General features: G+C 58.5%; 1 protein-coding gene and 1 long non-coding RNA gene across 2 annotated transcripts in view; one reads left to right on the forward strand and one right to left on the reverse strand.

Moving 5' to 3' along the window:
• The window catches only part of GLI2 (GLI family zinc finger 2), a 248445-nt gene that overhangs the window by 197467 nt on the left and 33073 nt on the right, over positions 1 to 17905 (reverse strand). The gene's annotated exons all lie outside the window — the stretch shown is intronic.
• LOC109549521 (uncharacterized) lies at positions 5036 to 6776 on the forward strand. The gene is made up of 2 exons (XR_004527517.2): positions 5036 to 5533; positions 6171 to 6776. It is a non-coding gene; the product is annotated as an uncharacterized lncRNA (long non-coding RNA).

Genomic DNA, 17905 nt, shown 5'->3' on the forward strand with positions numbered 1-17905 from the left:
GCTGCAGCCTGAGCACATGCCCACTCAGGGAGGCCAGGGAAGTCCCAGGGCTCCAAGGCTCAGGACAAGAGTGAGATCACCATTTCCCAAGGGCCCGCTGTGTGGCAAGCCTGGGCTGTGACCTTGATCGCAAAGGTGAATTAAACACAGCACTGCTCTCCCAGAGCGCCCAGCCAAGGGGGGACAGGGCTGAAACGAAACAGACAGTGACAATGAGAATACGCTTCCTGATAGACTAGCTCAGGAGGCCACAGGGGGCCTGGGCTAACCTGAGGGAGGTCAGGGAGGGCTTGCTGGAGGAACAGGTGTATAAGCATCTTTAAAGGGAGGACAGGCGAGGTCCAGAAAGGTCTGCTAAAGCAGATGGAGGGCAGTGTCTGGGCAGCAAGAGGGAAGCCTGAGGCCAGTGTCCAGCAGAGGGTGAGTACTGACCCTCAGAGCCTGTGGAAAACTGCACATCTGGGCACAGGGAACCCCCAAGGCCCATGCCCTCCCTACCTCTTCAGCCTTGTTCCCACCAACTCAGACCTCGTCCTTCACACTGTGGTGTTTCCAGAAGTCTGCAACCCCCAGACACTGCCTGTCAGCCTCTGCGATCATGCTCTCCCCACCCCTGCCCAATGAACTCCTATTTACACCTTGATGCCTAAGGCCAGCACCACCTCCCCCAGGAGGGCCTCCAGGGTTCCCACATCACACAGAGCTCGGGAGACACTTCCAGTCTGCTTAACCATCTCTCCGGGTGGTCTGGCTCTTTGACATTTGCTCCCAGCCCCTGACACACTGCCCAACACATGGTCAGTGTCCTACAAATATGCAATGAGTGGGAGCCATCAGAGTAATAAACCCAGCGTTCTGAAGTCAGCCGTCTTCTAGACCGTCCCCTACTACTGCCTGCCACACAGTCGATGGCTGTTAAAGTTATTTAACTGTCCCTGAGAGTCTGACAGAAGGATGCAGCCTAGAAGGTGCCTGACAGAACTCACTACCTGAAATTCTACCATTAGAGAGTCACTTCTCTGGCTAAAAAAAAAAAAGTCACCTCCTACTCACTACCTGAAATTCTACCATTAGAGACTCACTTATTTGAAGCTTTTCCATTTTTCAAGAACAGCCTATTGAAATGCAAAGTGCCCTGGGATAAGGTCAGGCCTTAAGTGGCTGTCATATAAAAAGTTAATGTCTCTAAGTAGAAGGGAACAGGAATGGAGCAGGCTGGAGGGAGGAGGCTGGAGAGGAGTGAGGGGTGCCAAAATCCCTGCACAGTTTGCTGATGGCTGTCCTCGGCTCTAACCGCCAATCCACACTCTCTTGATAAAAAGAGCATGCCTCTCTGCTTGTCCCCGCACTTCAGTGCTTCTTGGCATGACACCATACGCAGAATGAAGTGGCTTTGTAGTGTGTGCTGCTTGTTCTTCCCCCCCTCTCGATGAAGCTCTCCAAGGGACACTCAATCAAGCTCCTTTTGTTCCCAGGGCCTTTTGAAGGCTTCCGGAGAGGAAATGAGAGGACTCTTTAAAGCCCAAGTCTACTCGCAGCCCCGCAAATCACAGTCTCCCTGCCAGTGCCGCCCCCCCCACCCCGGCCTGATGTGTGAGTCGAGGTGCCACGGGTGGGCTCGGCTCTGGACTCCTGACAGCACCGCCCCCGGGAAGATGCTCCAGGACGTCCCAGCCCATTGTCAGAGACCAGGGTGACACGCAAGGTTCCTCAAATGAGGCGAGTCCTCCAAAATGGCCAGAAGCCACAGAGAAGGTAAAGCGTTAGGTGCCCCCGGTCACAGGACTGTCACCCACCGTCATTACTGGGAGCAGGGTACCCGCCCCAGGGCACATCGCATGATTGGGAGGCTTTGCGTCTGGACTTTGGGTCCACACGTAGAAGAGGCACTTCTGAACCTGGGTCCCACGACTCCTTCCACAATGTCACCATACCCAGTCTCTCCAATCAACCACTACAGATGCGGACAGAGTCCACCAAGGGATCCCACCATGTGGGGAGCCCCACAAGGTCCCAGAGGTCCTCAGAGATCCAGTCACCAACCTCCCATCCGACTCAGGAATCCTCTCCAGCAGCTGAGAAACTGGGGGTGAATTTGACCCCCAGGGGATGACTGGCAACACCCAGAGACATTTTTTGTTGTTTCCAAACTGTGCTACTAGCTGCTAGTGGGTAGAGGCCAGGGATGTTGCTAAACATCCTGCAGTGATCAGGACAGCCGCCTACAACAGAGAATTACCCAGCCAGGGCAGAGAAACCCTGATCTAAAGTGCTCTAGACACTTCATGATCCAGCCTCTGCGTGATCACCCCCCGGGGGTGGGAAGCTCACGAAAGGACAGGCAGTGCCGTGAAGCACCGGATCCAAAGCCCGGGTCGGCCTCTTGCCGGAAACTGGGGGCACGTGACCCAGCTCCTCCTTACTTTAGAACCGCTTGATGGAAAACGGAGCCAAGAATTTGATGTTCCAGGGCTGTTACGAATGATCGTGATTTCACGACTACGAAACATCTAGACAGCGCCTCACAAGCAGAAGGCACTTAAAGCAAAGGAGACCTGCTGGGTGGCGTGTGGCTTTAGGGTGTACCAGGGAGCAGAACTGCAGCCAGCCTGACTGCTAAAAGCCCACCACCTGCAGGAAAGCATCTGCTAAGCCCCTGGCCTGCCGCGGACCAGACCACGTGCAACATGTCCCCCCATCCACGCTTGCAAAGCCCTGGCAGCCACCTCCATGTTAACAGGAGGGAGATCGTTTCTAATACATTGTATTTTAGCAACACAGTGGAAGAGTGTTGCAGCTATTTTAGGTCACTGTTATGAAGACAGAAATGTTTGAGATCGTGCGGGAGGTGAAAATACAGCAAACTTGAATGTATCCCGTAACTCCAACTGGAGAATAAACTGGAGACAATATATAGGAAAAAAACTCTTGTGTTAGGATGATGGGACTTGGGGTCATGCTGGGTTCTGGCAATGTTCCTTAATGTAAAGTCATACTGCTTTTTCCGTTAAAATGCTATTTAGTAATGAAAATAGAGAAAATGCCGGGAGACGTTACAAATCTAGCCTTGCTTCTAACCACGAAGGATAGGGGTGTAGGAGTAATCTCGGCAAGTGACCAGTTTTGAGGAGGCGTGGCCTCCCAGGCCTCAGAAAGGGGGCTACTGCTCCCAGTGCCCCGATGGCAGCCGGGCAAAGGAGGACGGTCTGCCCGCCCAGCTCCTCTGCCGGCAGAGAGGAGGTCCCTTCAAGGGCCACCAGAGCAAGCTTCCCTTCCTACAACTTCACTCTGAATCATCACCACCTTCCGCTTACAGAGGAGACACTAGGACAGGGAGAAGCCAGGCAGGAGACGCAGCCTGGGGGTCTCGGCACTTTGCATTCACAGCCCCCACGGGGTCCAGCATCCACCAGGGTGTCTGGCTTCCCATCCTAAGTGAGGCCCCTTTCCTTCAGAGGCCAGGAAACTGGGCTGGAAACCTCCAGGCGGGCCCCAAGTCTTGGGCAGCCCCAAGATGAATTTATCAGAAATACTGTGAAAACGGTCTTCAAAACCTCAGTCTTCCCCTGCATCTCCCCTCCCACCAAGGGCCCACTCCAGTCATCCCCAAAGGAAATGTTTAAAAGCCCAGAACTGTGCCAACTGCTTTGCTTCTCCTGTGGCCCAGAGCACCCAAGCCAGAGCCACTGAACCATCCTTGCCCGTGACCAAGGCCCCACGAGGGCTGGAGTGCGGCCAGGTCGGGGGAGCCTGTGCTGAGACCCTCCGAGGTGGAGGTGGACCCTCTGGACCCCTGCCTACCTTCCCACCAGGAGAGACAATGGCCACAGAGTGCTGGGCGTGGAAGGGGCCAGAAACCGAGCAGGAGATCCAGAAAAAGCCAAGTGGAGAAGATTTGGGGAAGAGCCGGCGGGAGCTGATATTATAGAAAAACCCCAGCTTCCTTCCTCAAAGGGGACCGGACATGCCTTATCTCCCAAACCTGACGAGGGGACCCCAAGGGGGATAATGACTTGGGGGCCGCATGCCCACTCCTCGTAGAACAAGAGAATCATTAAGGGTAGAAGAGGAACCGCCAACAATGAAACCGTTTTCTTGCCACCAGCAGCCAAGCGCCCACCCATCCATAGCGACCAGGCACCAGCAAGGCCGAGGCCGTCAGCCTCCTTCACAGGTAAGAAACTGCCAGAAAGATCCAGCGCCATGCCCGGGTGACATCATGCCTCCGACCCAGGCCTCCAGGTTCAGGCAGGACTGCTGCTTCTGACAGGTACCGCCTTTCCTGAACTCCCCAGGATCCGCCCCACCCCCAGGGTCTGAAATCCCACCGCCAAGAGGCTACCTGTCTGGGTCCTGTTTTTCGGTTCCAAGAGGTTTGGCTAAAATGGCCACACCTTTAAGAGATCCAGAGGAAAACTGAGTTGGGGGATTCGTAGCTACTGAGCTCCTTCCCGCATAAGAGCCCCTTCCACGTCGCTGGTTTGCGTCTTGACGCCCACGACGAGGGTTCTGTTCTGATCCCCATTTTAGAGATGAGTAAACTGAGGTTCAGAGAGGTCAACAGTAAACTGCCCAGAGCTGCAGAGCCAGTGCCAGTGTGGTCAGGTTTGGCTCCAAAGTCTCAGCCCTGTTTCCCTGGGAACTCATCACACCCACCGCCCACAGGTGGTGTCCCGCACGCCTGGCCCCTCCACACAGGCCCTGGAAGCTGGGAGGGCCTGGCTCCTGCTGGGTGCTCGACTTTTAATCTCCCACCCCAATCTCCCAACAGCCCCAGGCGTGGGCACAGCTAGTGGCTCCTTTCCCAGACGAGGAAACGTGGCAGAGAGAGGCTTCTGCCGAGAGCCAATGGGGAGTAAAGAGACGTGTGGGGGACACGTTGCAGCCACTCAGGACTCGGGTGCATCGGGAGGGGGCGGAGCCAGGTCCAGGCCCGGACAGCAAGGATGCCTCGCTGCGGGTCAGCAGACAGCCTGACAGCTGTGGGCTGGGGGGGTGAGGGGGTGGGGGGGTGCGGGGGTCACCTCGCCAGCCTCCGGAGACGTAACATTGCTCAGAAACACGTCAGAAAAGCCTCCAGAGCCTGATACCGTGTGCTTCACTGGGAGAGAGGAACCGGGCCCTGGGAACCTCTCTGCCACGACCGCCTGGAGAACTCACATTCCGCTCCGGGCCTCTGTTTCCACATCTCCAGTACTTCCGTGCACCCTCCAAGCCCCCTCGGGCTCGGGTTTACTTGCTGGAACCGAGGGAAGGGAAGCAGCGTCTGAGCAGGGCGGGCATGGGGAGACATCAGGGGCGCTCAGAGACAAGCCTGCAGGGGAGCCCGACCTCCGGCCCCTTGGGCTCAGCTCCCAGGGCCTGGGGAAGAGCTAAGAGAGAGCCAAGGTCTGGCTGCTGGCTCTGTTCCCGGCATATTTGGGGTCTGTGGGCCAGGCCCTGGGGACAGAAAAAGGGTCCCTGGAGCCTGCCAGCCCTGAAGCCTATCCTCGGAGCACTCACGGCAAGGCAACACCCACAACAGGTAGGAAAGGTAAGACAGGTGCTGAGAAGTGCAGGTGGCAGGGGACAGCCAGGGACCAGGCTGCACAGAAGGAGAACAGGGGCCAGAGTCTGGATTTGACACGGAAGGAACTGGGAGCCATTGAAGGCTTTGAGCAAAGGGGAGACAGGATTAACATGCGTTTATACGGTGAAGCTTTGCATCCTGATACCAATGCTCCTTGACACTTGGCAACCAATGGCATATTCTAGATGGCCTTTGGGTCCCCCACAAGCCCCTTCACTTTACCTCTACTGGGCCAAGCCCCTGACCTTGCAGTTTCTGAGCCCTTCAGGAGGTATCCAGTTGTGAGGGTGGATTGAAGGGCAGGTCCACCAGCGAGTGTCACTGTCATGGTCACTGTCACGGTAACTCCTGGTGAAGGACGGGCAGGGCCATCCCGCCCAGAGCATGGGGAAGGCTCACCGGAGAGGGACCATCGGAGAGGGTTACGGGGAGCTGAATCAGGGGAACAGTGTCCTCCTAGTGGGAGGGGACAGCTTGGCCAGGGCCAGGCAGATGAGGCCCAGCATTGCCACCTACCAGCTGGGGGACCTCGGCAGGAGGCTTCACCTCTCCGAGCTGAGGTTTCCTATCTGTATCCGTCAGTAACTCCATCTATTCCTAGGGCACCAGGGCCTCCGCGTTCGTCATCCCCCTTGGATCCCGGGACACACGCCTGCGGGGAAATCCATCTTCCTGCTGGAGAGGTGGAGTGAGTGACAGCCACCCCCACGCCCCTGGAAAGACCTGCAGCGTCTGCTTTGAGCAGTCAATCTGTCTCTCTCTTTATCCCTCTCCCTTATCTTCCTTACTCTCTTTCATTCCTTTTTTTTCCTCTTTCTTTTCTCCCTTCTTCTCCCACCCTTCCTTCTTTCCCATCCAGCAATGGGACAGCCCACCAGGCCCTGCGTGTCCGTAGAGACGGCCGTCTGCTTAACAGAAAGAAGGAACGGAAGATGACACAAGGCTGGTGGCTGCCAACCTCCCAGCCGGAGCCCAGCAATTAGACCTTGGTCTCAACACGCCTGCCTCATCCAAATCCAAGGAGCGTCTGCTTTCCGGCGGCTAAAGGGTGTGTGCGTGTGTGCATGTGTGCGCGTGTGTGTGTCCACACCAGGCTTCCCTTTTCATGATGCTAAGTAAGACCTGAGTAATAGATGCCTTTCTGAGAACTGAGAAACCCCAAGATGTTTACGTACTACGGAGAAATAAATGTTTTGCCGAATCCACATTCCTTCCCCATGCAGTGATGTCTACGGGGCTGAGAAAGGATGCGGGTGTTGTTTTCTTTCCCCACTTGCCTAAACACAAACACACCCGTGACACAACATACACACACAAACACACGCTGACCCCAGACAGCACCAACCTGCGCTCCAACAGGTGTGGGCAGGAGAACAGAGGCGGTGGTTCCAGGTCTGGGATGCAGCCCAGCGGTTAGGGTCATACCCCAGCCCTGCCCCTAGTTCGCTGTGTGTCCTTGGTGAGCTGGCTAACGTCTCTGTACACAGTGAGCTCGATAACATGGTACCCCTGGCTCAGAGAAAGCCCTCAGTAGATGCCAGATGCCAACGATGATTATTATTGTTGCTGCCCTGCCTCCACTCTCCTGAAACAGGCCACGGAGACCAGGGCTCCGCGCAGCCCCCACCTCTATCACCTGCCCTGGGAACCTGGCAGATAACCCACTTCGCTCCCTTAATTATCTTCTCTGGCTGTGTGGGCGGCAGCATGAGCTCCTGCGACTGAGTCAGGACAAACAGGGGAGCAGTTTGAGTCACAGGAGGGGTGGGACGTGGCCAGGAGACGACAGCCAGGAAGCTGGGAGGCTGCAACCAGTGCCCCACGACGGGGGAGGAGGCCAGGAGGGGAGGCCAGGATGGGGAGGAGGCCAGGAGGGAGGCCGGGACGGAGGGGAGGCCAGGACAGGGAGGAGGCCAGGAGGGGAGGAGGCCAGGACGGGGAGGCCAGGAGGGAGGCCAGGAGGGAGGCCGGGACGGAGGGGAGGCCAGGACAGGGAGGAGGCCAGGAGGGGAGGCCAGGAGAGGAGGAGGCCAGGACGGGGAGGCCAGGAGGGAGGCCAGGATGGAGAGGAGGCCAGGACAGGGAGGAGGCCAGGACGGGGAGAAGGCCAGGAGGGGAGGCCAGGACAGCCCACGCCAGCCCCGGTCTCTGAGGACGGGGACCAGCTGGCTCAGGAGGCCGCGAGGCTGCAGGAAGGGACCCATCAGTCAGCCAGGTGGGCCTGCCTGCCCCCTCCGAGAGTCTCTGTGCTCTATGCCCCGCTCACCCTGGGCTCGGGTGCCCCAAGCTGAAGCCCAGATGCACTCCCCCGCGTCCCCCAGACAGCGGGTCCACTTGGAGGAAACGTCTGCTTGAGACCCCACATTGTATCTCCAGCCACCACTGTGCTCCCCTGCCCTGCCCCTCACTGGCCGTGCAGGGCACGGGCCTGCAGACCCACGGGGCTCAGGGGGCCTGCAGGCCCCGCCCCCGTCTCCAACCCACGCTCCGGGAGATGCAGCAGCCCCACAGCCGCGAGGGGGCCAGGACCCGGGCGGAGAGCGGGGGGCACGGGACCCCTGCCCCCAGCCCCGCCAGCACACACTCACACGCATGCACACAGACTCATAAACTCCCCCAGCAACTCTCACACACGCTTACACACACTCACACGATCCTTAAGCACACACACTCACAAAGTCACACACACTTACACACTGGTTCATGCTGGCGCACTTATACACACCTGCACGTGGACCTGCAGTCACACACTCATTCACATTCACACACAGACACACCCGACAGAGCCGCCCCCAGCGTGGGACCCCCGGGCCCTCCCAGCCAGCACTGCTTCTGCAACTGCTGGGGAGGGGGCCAGGTGCGGTCCCTCTAAAGAAAGAAGCTTCACAGCTGAGACAGGAGGGGGTTTCTGGGTGGGAGAGGCCCCAGGTTCTGGGGCAGAAGGGACCCTCCTTGCTCAGGGCTCCCGGTGCGGCCTCCAAGGCCCCCTGCCCGCCGCACAAGGGCTGCCCCAGAGCACCCTTCCCTCCCGCCCCCAGTAACCCTTCTGCCCCTTCTGGGAGAAGGGCTACCAAGATGCCTGCCCACCACGCGCCCACCCCAGCCTCCACGGCCCCAAGCCGGCCATTTCCTGCTGACGCACAGGTGGCTGGATCGGGGGATCAGAGCCCAGCGGTGAGTCTGGGGTCTTGGCCAGGCCCCTTGCGTCTCACTCTCCGTCCACAGGACCCAGCAGCCACCCAAGACTCACTGGGCTGCAGCTCCCCATCCCAATCGGACCCCACCCCCACCCCATGCACACAGGTCTAGGGCAGGGGGCAGGCCCAGGGGTCTGCTGGGAGCACAGGGAAAAAAGACCCACCCACTCCAGCCACCCGCACGCTGGGGCGAGTGAGCAGCCTTCCCGGGGCAGCTGGCGGGCAGCGGCCAGGCCTCCGGGACCAACCTGGGACCAGCCCTCCCAGAGCAGCCCCCAGGGGCCAGGACTGCATCTTGGTCCTTTCTGAACCCTTGCACGACCCCTCGGCTGGGTGGGCTCATGGAAAAGGCCTCCTTCGAGTTTTCTGAAGGAGGGAATGCCCAGGTCTCTCCCATTCTAGAACGTATTACACGAAGAGGCCTCCTCTGAGTTTTCTGAAGAAGGGAACGCCCGGGTCCCTCCATTCTAGAACGTACTTCCGCTTACAGCTCCTTCATCTGCCTCTGCCCCCCTCCCTCTCCCCCACCCCCCGCCATGACTCCGCTATCTTTGATACCACACTCCCAGTCCTCTACCTAGTACTTTCCAGCTGAAGGGGAGCCTCTCACCAAACCCTCATCTTCCAGGTGGGGATCTCAAGCCCAGAGAGGGGAAGACACTTCCCTGGTGCTGCACAGCAGGGTCGGCCCAGAACTCCCCTCCCCCTCCCAGCAGCGGCGCCTCCCTCACAGCACATCCAGGGCTCAGGACTGGGATGGGGGTGGGGGTCAAGGAAATGAAAGAGCCAGGAGGCCTACACCCACTCTGACCTGCCCTGGGGGTGCCTGGGTGTCCATTCCCACATCCCCCAGCCCTCCCACCACCCAGCCTGTGTCAGCGGGGCCCCCAGGACACAGCCCCAGGCCCTCCAGGACGAGTCACAGAGCACAGGCAACACAGCAGCACAGCGGGTGCCTGGTGAGGCAGATGGGGGAGCCCCACAACTAGAATACAAGGTGTGCAGATGGCCCCGGAGTGTTTGCTGGGAGGGGGACCCCAGCTTTCACCAGCGTCTCCATGACCCACTGCCAGAGATGGTCCCAGACCAGAGCCCTGGGTTCCACAAACACTGACTACCTCCTTCACATGCACACACCTGTCCTACCTTCTCAACACCTGTCCTACCTGACCTCAGCCGGTCCCTCCCAGGGCTGGAGGCTGCAGGCCTCCCCTTAACAGGTGACAGAGTGGAAACACTCAGGCTTGAGTCAGACAGAACTGGATTCCAAAGCTAATAATAGCACCTCGCACCAGCTGCGTAACCCCTCTCGGAGCCTCAGCTTCCCCCACCTGGAAATTGGGTATAACATAAACCACTCCACACTGGGAGGATTAAATGTGTCCACATGTGTCAAGACAGGTGCCCAGCAGGTGCTCAATGCCATTGCCTTCTCCCCACACCCTGCCACCTCCCACCTGCCTGGCGGCTGCTGGTGCTGGCCTGGGCTCAGGAGCTGCCATTACTACAAAAGCTAGCACCTGGTTCAGTCCCATCTCAGAGGGCTTGCGGGGTTCCTGTCTCACTAACAGGACAGTCTGAGCCCCCAGGCAGAGCTGAGCCCAGGACAGAATTCGTACCTGCCTAGGCGACAGCATTAAAAAAGGCCCATGAGTCGAGTGCCGGGGGAAAAGGAGTGTCAGGGGCCCATGGGAAGAGTTCCAGGCGGCTGTTCCACAGTCGGCAGTGTCCCCGTCTCAGCCAGAGCCATAGCCCATGCCCACAAGGCCCACGCTCTGGGCCAGTGGCTCACACGGGGTCTGTGCAGCCTCCTGGTCACCTCGAGGAGAAGCACCATTATTCCCGTTTACAGGTGAAGCAGCTGAGGGCCACTTGCCCAAGTCCACAGTTAAAACCCAAGTCTACATACGGGACGTTCCAGATCCCAGGCACTCCATCACTTTGCCCTCCTGCCTCAGAGGATCAGGGGCTGGCAGAGGCCCTGGTCTCTGTGCTGAGGGGTGAGGGGAGCAAGGTGCCCCCATGCCCCGAGGACCAGGAACTGCCCACCTGTGGGGCACGACCGGCTGCTCACGTCTGGAGCCACCGCGTGGGCACAGGAGAACGCCCCCAGCCACCTCTGGGTAGAAACCACCGGACGGCACCCAGAGAGGTAAACTACATCCATGACATGAGCGTCACGGAGCAAAATTATTAAATGCTGTCATTTCGGAAGAAAATTAATTAGCAATAGCTGTAGCTGTCTCAAGTCTGCTGAAGCAGCGTGCATCTCAATTAAAACGTAATTGCCGCAGCTTCCATCACAGCAGGTTAAACAGCGTGAGATGCTGAGTAGGCGCCTGTCTACATGTGGCTTGATTCAGTGCATGGAATGCCCGTCATGGAAGGTGAGGCGGGCTGGACAGCAAGGTCCCTCCTCAGAACCCCGCGCCCGTGCCCGCCGGTCCTGGCGAGGGGCTGTGTGTCCAGGCATAGAGATGGCAATGGAGGGTGGTTCCTTCAACTTCTGCACAGACCCACCCTTGGGAAAAGAGATTTTAAGCCTGGCAAGGACCTGGGTCTAGAGCAAGGATTCCCCCGCTTGCCATGCCTACCGGGTCATGCAGAGAGGCAAATAAGAAGCAATAGCGAGTGGTGAGGCTTGTGGCTAACAGGAGGCCCACTGTGGAGGGCAGACCGCCGCTGCTCCCCTCTGGCTGACTCTTCCCATGGGAGGGTGAGGGCCCAGGGTACCAGACTCTCAACAGAGCGAGGGATAGGATTTTTAGTTCAGGTTTCCTGAGTTTTAAAACACAGTAAAGGCCTAACCTAAGGGTTATCAGTATTTGACCTCTTATCTAGGAATTCCTGCACCTAAATACACACCAAAGGGTGTCATCATCGAAAGTAGATTAATGGTTGCCAGGGGATGGGGGGCTGACTACTCACTGGGTGTGGGGTTTCTTTTTGGGGTGAGGAAAATGTCATAAAGATGAATAGTGGTGATCGTTGTACAACTCTATGAATAACCTAAGAACTATTTTTTAAATTTTTTATTCATTTTTATTTTTTCTTTTAAATTTTTTTTATTGAAGTATAGTTGATTTACAGTGTTGTGTTAGTTTCAGGTGCACAGCTAAAAACTATGGAATTATGTGCTTTAAACGGGTGAATGGTAGATGAAGTATATCTCAACAAGGCAGTTACAAAAAAAAAGAGGTATAGTTTTTACCTCAAATGCACCCAACAGCTGCCAGATTTTTCACCTATGCATCTGTCACTCATCTTTCAGACATGTCTTGAGGGGCTGCTGGTACAGGGTGTCTCCGGGCCAGGAGCTGGGCAGACAGCAGCGGCGCCCTCAGCCCCACCCCCAGCTTCAGTGGAGGCTGGGGTGCTTTTCTAAATCGTCAGCTTGTGTTAGGGAGCTTCCTCCTCAACTCGGAATCAGGATGCTCCTCAGGGAAGGGCGGTGGCTGCTGGGGGCCAGGGAGCAGGGTGAGGCCCCTCTGGTCAGGAGCCCAGCCTCCCACATCCAGTCCAAACTCAGCTTCTCCACCACAAAGGTGGATGCGCAGCTCTGAGCCCCTAGGCTGCGCCACCAGCATCACAGTGTTCACGGCACCTGCAGTTCTGCGGACGCGGCCACTTGCCCCACCCCCTGCCAACTGGGAGCAGGCCCTGGACAGGAGAGGCTCCCAGAGGGTATGCACAAGGCATGAATGGTGATCAACATCTCTCTCTAGTGCCTGGCCCAGAGCGCACCCCCTGGGTGAGTGCAGAGGGAGGTGGAGAAGCAGAGGGGCCAGCGGGGCATCCGGCAGCACATGGAGCTTAGCAGCCTGGATGAGACACACCTACTTTCTCACCTGACAGGCGGCACCCTGCCCAAGCCATGACCCCAGGCAACAGGATGCCACACAACGCCAGGGACGCCGGGACTCTTCTCCACTCAAGCTACAGGCCTTGCCTTCCCTTTCCAGAAAAGCAGAGTCTCAGAACAGTGCCCCGCCTTGGTGCACCCCGCTACACTAATCCTGGAACCAACTCTATGGGCATACACTCTAGGACCTTCTCTCGCTCGCCCTTTCCCCCAAAGTACCCTAAAAATCTCACTCAGGCCTTCATAGCATCTGCACTCTGACCCACCTGTTCCCCTTCGAGTTAATCTCCCCACAGAGAGACCTCAACAGCTATTCCTACAAAGTTGCTTGCCACAGGAAAATGCAGAAGGCCAAAACAGTGAAGACAATTCCAAATGGCCCCAAATAAGGGGCTGGTTAAGTAATCCCAGCATGTCCAAACAATGGAATATTAGTCACTGAAAATCATATTTACAGACTTATTTAATGCCGCGAGAAGGGCTTATGTTAAAATACCGAGTGAAAAAACCTGGGCTGCAAAGTTGCACACAAAGCAGGATGCTTTCACTGATGTCACCTACTGCGGGGGGTTGGGGGGCAGGTTCTGGAAGGAAACAGATCTGTCACCACGCGTCACTGCTGAATAAAGGCACTGTAGGGGCCTTTTTTCTTCTTCATGTATACTTTCCTGAACTTTCCACTTTGAGCCTGGGTTGTTCATTTATAATTATTAAAAATATACTCCAGACCATTTATCCACAGCAGAGACATTACTCTCCTCTCCCCACCACGAGCCAGGTGACAGGTGCCCCGGAGCTGGGAGCCTCTGAGCCCACGGCCAAACCTCAGGGCATCAGTGCAGCCCCTTCCAGCCACTCAGCCTGGAACTGGCCACTGTGGGTGTTCCTGGGGACTGAGAATGAGCCATTTCTACTAAAACATGCCCCTGCCATTTACTGAGTGCCCCCTGGCTGCTGGGTGTCACACCAGCCCCCGTGGATACCAAATGAATGTGTCTGTACCCTCCAAAGGCTTTGCTTAGTGGAAGCAAAAAACAAGGAAACCAGTAATTAACTGCAGAAAAGAACCTCAGTCTCTGGGAGCTGGGAAAGGAGTGGAGGAGGGAAGCCTTGGGTGTTACCAAGAGTTTGAACATTATCCCGGACTAAGGTGTGAACAAGACCGGCAGCGCCAACCCCGCTCCTGGCCCAAGGCAGACATTGCTAATCAATCACAGCACTTTTCCCAGCAGTCCTTGGTGGGGGTCCTTCTCCTGCAGGGGGTCCAACAGCCCCCCAGTCAAACTGCCCTGGCACAGGCAACAAACCCTCACCTGTGCAAGTGGGCAACGCGGCTTCTAAGGAAGGGAGTGACGCGGGTCTCTCAGGAAGCAAGGGGGGCCGGCAGCAGAGAGACCCAGCCGGAGACAGCTGTGTAAGAGTGCAAGCCCCGGAGTGTGCAGTCCACGAGCGATGCGGAGGGGACGAGGAGGTAGGGGACGGGGCCACACCGCCCACTCTGAGCCCAGCTTCCTCTCTCCTCCTAACTTTGGGGCGGCCTGGCAAACTCAGCCCTCTGGAACGAAAGAGACCCCGCGCTTGGCCAAGCAGCTGAACGCACAGAAGGGCTGCACCGGGCCGCTCTCCGCTGGGACGGGCAGAAGGACCCCCAAGGCAGCCCCGGGCACCTGCCTGAAGACTCACGGCCCCCCAGCCGGCGCAGTGTCTGAGCCACTCGCTGAAGCAGCTCTTTCAGAGCATGCGGCCCCCAGTGGCACATGTCCTGTCTCCTCAGGAGGCTGCAAATGTCTTCAAGAAAGGGCATGGCCCTTGATTTACCCAAGGACTCTGAGTCGGAAGGAAGGGCCCTTGGAAACCAGCCAGCTTCACCTGGTCACCTTACAAATGTGGAGGGCCAGGCTCAGATATATGGAGCCGCCTGCCCGAGGTCAGAGCAGGCGAGGGCCAAAGCCAGAGAGGGCCCCGAGTCTCGTGTGTCCCGCTGCACGGCCTCTCTCCTGAGTCCAGCAGGGTGCCGAACCCAGGGAGCACCCAAACATTCCCTGACCGGCAGACGGATGCGGGGAAGGGCAGTGCAGGATTGGTCCCCCTGCCTGAGCGCTGGCCCCGGGGCCGCTGGCTGCCACCCTGTGCGCCAGCCCACCCTTCGTGCAGAGCACATGTGGAGACGCTTAGTCCCGGTGGGGGAGCCGGGCCTCAGGCAGCACCCAAAAGCAGCACCCGCGCTGGGATCGCACGGCTGCCCTTGGGCTCGCTCGGGCGTGCTCTCCAAAGACACGCTCTGATTCGCCGCCAGGGAGCCCAGGTGGCCGGGCCAGACGAGGGCTCCTGGTAGGCTCTGGGCCTGGGCGAGCAGGGCCGAGATACATGTCAGCACCAATGCCTGGGCTCCAAACATTAACTCAGACTCAGCAGGTGGGAGGTGGATGGGTGTGGTGGGCCTACAGAGGAGGTCTCTTTCCATCTGTCAGGCAGATGGGGCCAGCGCTGATGGCCGCGCCCCGATTACCACTACTATAATCAGAGCCACCCGCAGGCACCCAGCACACGGCTGGGCGTTTCCCACTGGCAACCTTTCCAGATCCACACGACACTCGGAGGGCTCCCAGGCCCACTTGCAAGATGAGGAAACTGAGGGTCCCAAGACCACAGGACTTTGCACCCAGGTCCCGCCCCGCATCGCTCCTGCCTCAAACCACCTGCCCATCAGGCAGCACCTAGCCGCCCCCCAGCACTAACATCCCAAATGCAGGGCACTGTCCCGGGTCGCCTGGTCACTCACCAACGCCCCCGAGTGCCTTACATCTGCACCAGGCACCCAAGGCAGGACCCAGACAGGGCTGCTCCCACCCTCAGCACACCCCTCGTCCAGCTGGGGAGACGGACCGGCGGCCCAGCAGCAGTACCGGACAGAGCGATGTCCAGGATGGGAGCCGACGGGGCGGGGAGGCGTGCCAGCAGGAGGAGCTGGCCAGGCCAAGGCCAGGAGGGGAGGAGGCCGGGGAAGCCAGTGACCAGCAGCACAGAGGGTGTGTGTCTGCGGAGGGGAGCGGGGCTGGGAGATGGAAGCTGAGGGTCGGCGAGCCTCTCGTGGGGCTGCAAAGTCGCACAGTTCCTGGGAGCGCCACCCATCGCAGTCCGTGTGAACTTGGCCCCGACCGGGAAACAGAACGAGCGCTGCTGGGGTCCACCAGGGGCCTCGGCCTGGGAGCCGAGCCTGCTTGAGTTGGAAAGGCCTCTGCCTGCAGGCGACTCGGGGCTGGGAGTGGGCAGTAGAGCCTCTCGGCCCAGGGTAGGAAGGGCTCCTGCGCAGGCAAGGCTTACCGGCCCCAGCGACTCACAGACCCCACAGTACTCGGTTCAGTCAACCCCACCCCAAATCAGGCATCGGATCCGATGTCAAAGGCCAAGTCCTGCGCGCCCCATCCTGCCAGCTCTCCAAGACCCACCACCACCCAGCACCCTGGCCAAGCTGGCTTCAATTCAGACTGCTCCGGGCCACTCCCTCCCTCTGCGGGGGATGACGTCTAGGGTCTGTGCATTTATGTCTGTGCGCGCGCGCACACACACACACACACACACACACACACTGTGTGCACTCAAACTTCTACAAACTCCAAATCCACGCACAATCAGAAATGCACTCACCCGCAATGGACGCACTCACAAAAACACGTGATAACAGACACACTCGCACATTGATAAATACCCACAGCCACACACAACATGCGGATGAAACAGACATGCCCTCACACAGAAGCACACGGGGCACACGCTTGGTGCACACACACGGGAGCACCCCAAGGGGCGAGCCTCTGAGCTTGCCTTCCGTAACTCGGGGAAATCGCTGCTAGAAGGCAAGCTCTGGAGTTCCGGCCCCACGGGTGCACTTGCCTCGGCAGCAGGGGGACAGGTGCAGACGGTCCCCCAGCCTAGCTGAGAGGCCGGCCCAGGTCTCTAGGACCCGGAGGGGGCTTCATGCAGAGACGAATTCCCAGTCAAGGGCCTAAATGCACAGGGCCCTGAGGTTCTGGGGGTGTCCCCAGGCCCCAGGGAGCCCTGGAAACTTCCACTCTGCAGAAGAAAGAGCCCCCCGGACTCGGGCAGTGCCGACTGCCCAGCATTGGCTGCAGGCTTGCTGATGAGTAGGGGGCGTGCTGGCTTTCGCCCACTTTACCAAGGAAGCTGCAGTGCTGAGTGCAAGTCTAAAGGCCCAGGAGCTTCTCCTGACTTCCCTTCATTCCTCCATCGACAGATCCATCCACCCAACCCTTCAATCCAAGTGCCGACTGTTGTTTCATCTTCATGACAAGCCTATGAGGCAAGAACAAGGACCTCTGTCCCATAGGCAGGGACAGGAAAGCACAGAGGGACACAGAATGCTCAGGCCACACTAAGTGACCAGGTCAGCCTGACACCGAAGTCAGCTCAAGTCACGATCTGCGCAGAGCAGCAGCAGAGAAGCGGGTTTCGTGGCCTCTGCCCTCTGGCAGTCTGAACGTGTGCATCTTCTCACGCGCACATAGGACCAGAGAGAGCTCCCTGCCCTCCCGTGGGGAGAAGGCTCCACAGGCCAAGCTCGGTGGGCCTCGCCAGGAAGCCCAGCTCCACCAGCCACTTCACTTCTCTGAACCTCAGTGCCTCCCTCTGTAGAATGGGGATAAATGCACCCACTGCCCAGGAGCACCAAGCCCAGAGCCTGGCCCCCAGCGGATGCCCAAGAAAGGCGCGAGTTAGGAACGCTACTGCCACTCTATCACCAGAGGTGCCGCAGCTTCTAATAAAACAATACGCCAGTACGCGGTGCAGACCAAAGTAAAAAGACTTTAGTGGAGAACAGCCTGGGTGGGTCTGGGTTCCGAGAGGGTCGGGAGGCGATGGGCACGGGCTGAGCCTGGAGGCGCGGAGGCAGCCAGGGTGCCGGGGCCGACAGGAGAATCGCAGCCACCCCACCGAGCACGGAGGCTCTGGACGTGCCTGACGGAGCCCCGGCTTCCAGCGACGTCACCTCCCGGCGCCCACGGGGAGCGGTCCCGCACAACCTCCTTTTCCAGATGGAGAACAAGAAGCAGGGAACAGACAAGAACTTGAAGGTCGGGCAGGTTGCTGGACGGAGCCAGGGCTGAGGCTGGGGCTGCTGGAGAACAGGCCAGCGGGGGGTGGGGGACCGTGGGGAGGTGGGGAGAAGCCCCCTGGCTCCCGTGTCCCCATGCCAGTTTGCTGAGGGTATTAAAACGTTTCTTTTCAATTACTCCTTCCTTGGAAATTACTAACAGC

The sequence above is a fragment of the Tursiops truncatus genome, chromosome 7 (assembly GCF_011762595.2).
Source record: "Tursiops truncatus isolate mTurTru1 chromosome 7, mTurTru1.mat.Y, whole genome shotgun sequence".
NCBI classification, from domain to species: Eukaryota; Metazoa; Chordata; class Mammalia; order Artiodactyla; family Delphinidae; genus Tursiops; species Tursiops truncatus.